The 7,315-nt window shown below is 41.7% G+C and overlaps 1 long non-coding RNA gene across 1 annotated transcript; it reads right to left on the reverse strand.

Annotated features, from left to right (window-relative positions):
* Positions 1–762: 762 nt before the first annotated feature.
* LOC134899263 (uncharacterized) lies at positions 763–4,588 on the reverse strand. The gene is made up of 3 exons (XR_010172994.1): positions 4,486–4,588; positions 1,774–1,861; positions 763–1,680 (listed from the first exon to the last, which is right to left on the reverse strand). It is a non-coding gene; the product is annotated as an uncharacterized LOC134899263 (long non-coding RNA).
* Between the last annotated feature and the right edge of the window lie 2,727 nt (positions 4,589–7,315).

Below are 7,315 nucleotides of genomic sequence, written 5' to 3' on the forward strand. Positions count from 1 at the left end.
CCCCCTGCCTCATGCCTTGAACATCTCTGCTTTTCTTGCATACTGCCATCAGGCTACTTCCCGCTTGCTTGCACCTCATGTCATCTGTCTGTTGCCCCTTCCCACTAGATTGTTAGCTCTTCAGAGCAGGGCCCTCTTTCCTCTTGTTATCAAAGCTCTCTTCTTGACATATTTCACTCATAGTTCTCTCCTACTCAGCGACCATCTTTACCCGCTTTTTCTCCTGCTGGTAAAGGCTCATCTCTATCTATGGCCGCCAGCCCCAAGTAGTACGATGATTACTCCCTCGCTACTTATATCTTAGCTGTATTATGTTTTGAGAATTGTGGTGCTCTTTGTTAACTGAACTCTATTTTTGTTGTTTATTTACTGTAATGCTAAGTTTTGTTTCCCTGTACTGTCCTTTGTACGGCGCTGCTAAGCACTTGCGGTGCATTATAAATAAAATGTAATAATAATAATAATAATAATAATAATAATAATAAACAAATCACTGTCCTATAAATGAATGCCAACCCCCCCCCTCTTTTTATATTTATTTTCTTGTGTGATACTATCGCTGAACATACTACACCATATGCATTTGTCCATTTCTTTTTATGTACATATTTGGAGGAATAATTACAGATCGAATTCTGATCCATAGAAGAAATTGGGTGTGACCCAAAGCGGAAGAATAAGTCTATTTTTTATATTTATTTGTGCTGTTGAATAGGACTTTAAGTGTGACCCAAAAGGTAATTATTCACATATTTAATACTTGTTTTATACTGTTTCTCTCTAATATGTGCTAGTTTTTTAGATAAATTCACAATAAAAGTTGTTTTAATTATAAGCGTGCCCCACAAAAGAGTCCACTTTCTCTTGCCATAACATATCCTTAGTTCTTTGTAAGGATAGCATGTTTACATTTCTGTACTATATTAACCTCTACCACCTCTGATACTTCTCTTCCTTTGATGAATGTTTCCCTCCTGTACCTTGCTAAATCTAGGTTTGTTTGCCGAGCCATTTTTTGGGTTTTGGTTCTGGATCTCCTTCGTGTTTTGTATCTGGACTGGGTTTTGCCAAAACCGCATTTGCGGGTTTTGTTTTTGGGGTTTCTTTGGACCTGGATTTTTTTTTTTATAAAAAAAAACTGCTGAAATAACATAATTTGGGGGCATTTTTGTTCCTACAGTATTACTAACCTAAATAACATTTATTTCCACTCATTTCCAGTCTATTCTCACCTCACAGCTCACAATATTGTTTTTATCCAGTTTAGGCCAAAAGGTTGCACCATGGTAGCTGGATGACTAAGCTAAGCGGCAGCAGTGGGTGGCCCGAACATGTGGCTCTTAAAACTCCAACATGGCTCATCTAGGAAACAGAACTACAGTATTTGATCCCATAGAAAGTAACCAGGAAAGCTTTATTTCATTAATCAATAAATAATAACTAGACTAGAGGCCCATGGGAGTTGAAGTATGTATGTAGTGGAAGGCAGGTAGAGGAAGAAAGAATTGCTTATAGTAAATGTAATATTATTTTTACTCCGAAGCAAATTTATGAGGGAGGAGGGTCTAGAGATGTGCATGATGGCTTGGGTTTTTCAACCAAACTCTGATTCCAAATAAAAACCAAAACATCATCATCCACGCGTTGGATCTTGCAGGTCTTGTCCTTTGTCCAGGATGTCTGCAATAAAGTAGAAAGGAAATATATTTAATTAATACAAAAATTAGTTGTGTATATTGATCAAACACATACATATGTTTACATGGTACATACTGCGTGTAAAGCTTGCTGAGGCAGCTAAACTCTCCTCCCTCAAACAGTGAACATTCTCAATTTCAAAATTCCTGAAATTCCTGGATTCCTGTAAAAGAATGAAATAAAGGATTAGAAAGAAATAATTTGACAGCAGTTAAGTACTACATGGCCCATCTATTCACACAAAAACAAATTACAACCCTTTTTTTGTCTTGAGCCTGGAAAATGTTGGGACATTTTTGCCATTCTGCTAATTTTTCTAAGAGACCCAGTGGCAGTGATGCAGATCATTCAACAAAAACTTTTGACATCTAATCTGGACTTAAGGAACTGCCTACAATTATTACTGACATGTCTACTGTGACTGCATATGATACAGTCATCATTCAAAAAATGGTTGATGATTATTTTAGTCATAGCATTCCAAATAGGTATGTCAGATAGTCTGTTCCAAAACCGGCAGGAAAAAATAGAGCAAAGAGCAAAAACTGGCTTTGCTTTACTTAAGTGGCCCACTCTCCAGTGTGTACTTAGAAAGAGTTTTCAATGCATCCGGGAACCTAGATGCACAGCAGGGGTGGGGAACCTCCGGACCGCAGGCCGTAAAAGGCCTGCAAAGCCACTTGTTCTGACCTGCTGCCATGTGTGTGTGTCAGTGTAGGAGAGTGCAGCATGCACCTCTCCTGCCCCTTTGTGATCAGTCTGGTGGCGGCGTGTCTCAGCGGTCAGGACATGGAGGAGAGCACAGCTATGTCCGGCGGCAGTGGCGTGTAGGATCGCAAACCAGCCGCTGGTTCATGATCCAATCAGAGCTCGTGGACCGGCAGCCATTGTCGGTCCACAAGCTCTGATTAGCTCACAACTGGCGGCTGGTTTGAGGTCCTACACCCCACCTGACATAGCCGTGCTCTCCTCCCTGCCTGGCCTCTGACAGCTGAGACACACCGCTGCCGGACTGAGCACTAACGGGCAGGAGAAGCACACACTGTGCTCTCCTCTGCTGACACACACACAGCACAGTGGGGTGGGGTGCATGTGTTGGGTAATATGTATCTGGCACTGTGGGGCAATGTGTATCTGGCACTGTGGGGCAATGTGTATCTGGCACTGTAGGGCAATGTGTATCTGGCACTGTGGGGCAATGTGTATCTGGCACTGTGGGGCAATGTGTATCTGGCATTGGCACTGTGGGGCAATGTGTATCTGGCACTGTGGGGCAATGTGTATCTGGCACTGTGGGGCAATGTGTATTTGGCACTGTGGGGCAATGTGTATCTAGCACTGTGGGGCAATGTGTATCTGGCACTGTGGGGCAATGTGTATCTGGCAGTGTGGTGGCATATGTGTATCTGGCACTGTGGCGGCATATGTGTATCTTGCACTGCACTACTGGGGGCATATGTGTATCTGGCAATGCACTATTGGGGGCATATGTGTATCATGTCCCATTTTAATTGGCAACACCCTGTGTGGCATGTGGCCACACCCATTTTTTGGCATGCACACACACAGTACCACTAAGAAGCATATCTACTGGGGCATAACTACTGGGGGGCAGGCTAATTTTTAAGTTGATAATTTTTGTATGGCCCCCAAATGATTTTATAAATATCTAAATGGTCCTTGGTAGAAAAAAGGTTCCCCACCCCTGATGTACAGTATACTGGGGTGCAGCACAAAATGCAATATATATATATATATATATATATATATATATAATTATATTATTAATAAAAATACTTTTTTTTTTTTTTTTTAAACACTAGGGCAGAGCCCTAGTGTTTATATATATATATATATATATATATATATATATATGTTATAGTGTTTATATATATATGTTATAGTGTTTATATATATATATATAATTTTTGGGGGGCAGCAGAGCCCCTGTCAGATGAGCAGAGCCCCCTGAATCACCCCTACAGCAGCAGGCCTACAGAGGACAGAGCACAAGGGAGGACACAGAGCACAAGCCAACACGTCTGTGCAGTACACTCTCCAATACCAGAGTGGGATATTCGGGTGTGTCTAGTTTGCTCATGTCTAGTTAAAACCCTTGATATATTTGAAAGTTTCTATCTTGTCCCCCCTTTCTCTTTGCTCCAAACTATAAATATCAAAATCTTTTAAGGGCATATTTATTATTAATTGTTTTACAAAAATAATGTGAAAAAGGGTGTTTTCACATTATAAAACCAAGCATCCGACTAGTCATTCTCATTTATTTGTTACATTGCTTACCTGATTTTGTCACTTGAAATAATGTAGTGACTTCTAGTTCTCTGTGCTTCCTAGTAATTTTCTTTATAGTACTGTTAATTCTTTATTTAGCCTTTGGGTGAGACCCAAGTGCATGATTTAGCATTTTTTGGCATTAAACTGTAGTTGCCAATGCCATGCACTTTCCCATTCCTGTAGTCTACATAGATCCTCATTCACTTGCTTTATCCCTCCCGATGTGTCTACCCTGATGCATAGCTTTGTATCCTCTGCAAAAAGGCATACTTTCCCTTTAATGCCATTTGCAATGACACCAATAAAGATCAAATTACATTTTTTTGGTTTGGTTTAGAATTCCTTTAAAATCGATGAAAAACAATACACATTAATAAAGTCAATTAATTAAAAGCTAAAACAACAGCTAAAATGATGTAATTTGGACCTGTTTCTGTGCAAACCAAAACCCAAACTCAGTTTTTAAATGTGAGTTCCGAACTAATAACAGACCCGAGCCAGGACTTGGATCCACTTGGAACCACAAAGTGATTCCGAACTGGGACTCGATTCATCTCAGGACTCCTTAGTTCGGGTATGTTCTTATCTCAGGGAATCCAAACTGCACATCTCTAATTTGAAATGAATATCACATTAGCACAATGTTCAGCAATCTCAGCAGTCAAATTGGAAAGTGCATAAATCATATTGTAGTACAGCAAAATATAAATTAACATAAATGACCAAATTAAACATCAGGGCAAACTAACTATATACTTTGTGTAAGCCACTTAATTAATGTAGTACATATGTAAATATATTCAGATAACTTCCTGTTTAAATAGAGAAGAGTCTGGCAGAAACTTGCACTGAGCAGAATCTGCACCACCAGGTCTCAATCTGAGTTTCAGTGTCATTTCTCAGACAAGACATGCAGAATCTCCTGTGGTTACTCTGTGTTATGTCCTCGCTGCAATGTGAGTCTGATTTGCTGATCATTTCAGTAACATAATCATTGGAAGAGCTAAGAAAGCCTAAATATTTTCTTCATTATTTTCTGCAGGTGTCACCTCACAAATCTCTTTAGTGGAGTCTGGTCCTGGGACTGTGAAACCAACAGAGACTCTGGAACTCACCTGTAAAGTGACCGGTGCCTCCCTTACTGACAGCACTAACATGTATGCTGTGTTCTGGATCTTCCAGCAGGAAGGGAAAGGCCTAGTGTACTTGGGATATATAAATTATAATGCAGGCACAAGTTATAACCCATCTGTTCAGGGAAGACTAACTCTGTCCAGAGACACAAATAAAGGAGAAGTTAATTTGAAATTAACTGGAGTGAAACCTGAAGAGTCTGGAAAATATTATTGTGCAAGATACACACAGTGTAACACAGTAACTGAGGACATGTGCACAAACTGATTTACAGGGAGAGGGAGTATAACCTAAAAATAGACAAATTCAATAAAGCTATGTATAGCTATGTACATTGAAACAGGATACATACTGTATGTTCACATTGCTCCTGGAAATAATTCTTAAAATATAACAAGAACTGCCACAAGAAATCCGCCATGCACCTGGTACCGGACACTAGAGATGTAGCTGAATATGTTTTCCACCAAATGGACTATTACAGCATCACTGTCATTGTATTAGCATGGTTCAAGGTTTTAGACTTTTTTCATTATAACAATCTAATATCAACACTAGTATTCTAAATAAAATCCTGCTTTCAAAACCAACATTCTGTTGATATGTGTATACTAAATGTCATAACTATACATCAGAGGATAATAGATGGTAGACATGCCAGGCGCATAGACTTAAGCAGCAAATAAGAATTTACTCACCGGTAATTCTATTTCTCGTAGTCCGTAGTGGATGCTGGGAACTCCGTAAGGACCATGGGGAATAGACGGGCTCTGAAGGAGACTGGGCACTCTAAAAGAAAGATTAGGTACTATCTGGTGTGCACTGGCTCCTCCCTCTATGCCCCTCCTCCAGACCTCAGTTATGGAAACTGTGCCCGGAAGAGCTGACATTACAAGGAAAGGATTTGGAATCCAGGGTAAGACTCGTGCCAGCCACACCAATCACACCGTATAACTCGTGATAACTATACCCAGTTAACAGTATGAACAAAAAACTGAGCCTCATTCAAAAGATGGCTCATAACAATAACCCTTTAGTTAAGCAATAACTATATACAAGTATTGCAGAGAGTCCGCACTTGGGACGGGCGCCCAGCATCCACTACTGACTACGAGAAATAGAATTACCGGTGAGTAAATTCTTATTTTCTCTGACGTCCTAGTGGATGCTGGGAACTCTGTAAGGACCATGGGGATTATACCAAAGCTCCCAAACGGGCGGGAGAGTGCAGATGACTCTGCAGCACCGAATGAGCAAACTCAAGGTCCTCCTCAGCCAGGGTATCAAACTTATAGAATTTTGCAAATGTGTTTGAACCCGACCAAGTAGCAGCTCGGCAAAGCTGTAAAGCCGAGACCCCTCGGGCAGCCGCCCAAGAAGAGCCCAACTTCCTTGTGGAATGGGCTTTTACCGATTTAGGATGCGGCAGTCCAGCCGCAGAATGTGCCAGCTGAATCGTGCTACAGATCCAGCGAGCAATAGTCTGCTTTGAAGCAGGAGCACCCAGCTTGTTGGGTGCATGCAGGATAAATAGTGAGTCAGTTTTTCTGACTCTAGTCGTCCTGGAAACATACATTTTCAGGGCCCGGACTACGTCCAGCAACTTAGAGTCCTCCAAGTCCCGAGTAGCCGCAGGCACCACAATAGTTTGGTTCAAATGACACGCTGATACCACCTTTTGGAGAAATTGGGGACGAGTCCTCAATTCCACCCTGTCCATATGGAAAATCAGATAGGGGCTTTTACATGACAAAGTCGCCAATTCTGACACCCGCCTAGCCGAAGCTAAGGCCAACAGCATGACCACCTTCCACGTGAGATACTTTGACAGTGCTAGCACGTGATTCTCCGCCCATCGAAGAATCCTTGTGGCTTCTGCCATCGCCATCCTGCTTCTTGTGCCGCCCTGTCGGTTTACATGGGCGACTGCCGTGATGTTGTCTGAATGAATCAGCACCGGTTGGTTTTGAAGCAGGGGCTCTGCTTGACTCAGGGCGTTGTAAATGGCCCTTAGTTCCAGTATATTTATGTGTAGGGTAGTCTCCTGACTTGACCACTGTCCTTGGAAGTTCCTTCCCTGAGTGACTGCCCCCCATCCTCGGAGGCTCGCATCCGTGGTCACCAGGACCCAGTCCTGTATGCCGAATTTGCAGCCCTCGAGAAGATGAGCACTCTGCAGCCACCACAG

Source organism: Pseudophryne corroboree, chromosome 1 (genome assembly GCF_028390025.1).
Source record: "Pseudophryne corroboree isolate aPseCor3 chromosome 1, aPseCor3.hap2, whole genome shotgun sequence".
NCBI lineage: Eukaryota > Metazoa > Chordata > Amphibia > Anura > Myobatrachidae > Pseudophryne > Pseudophryne corroboree.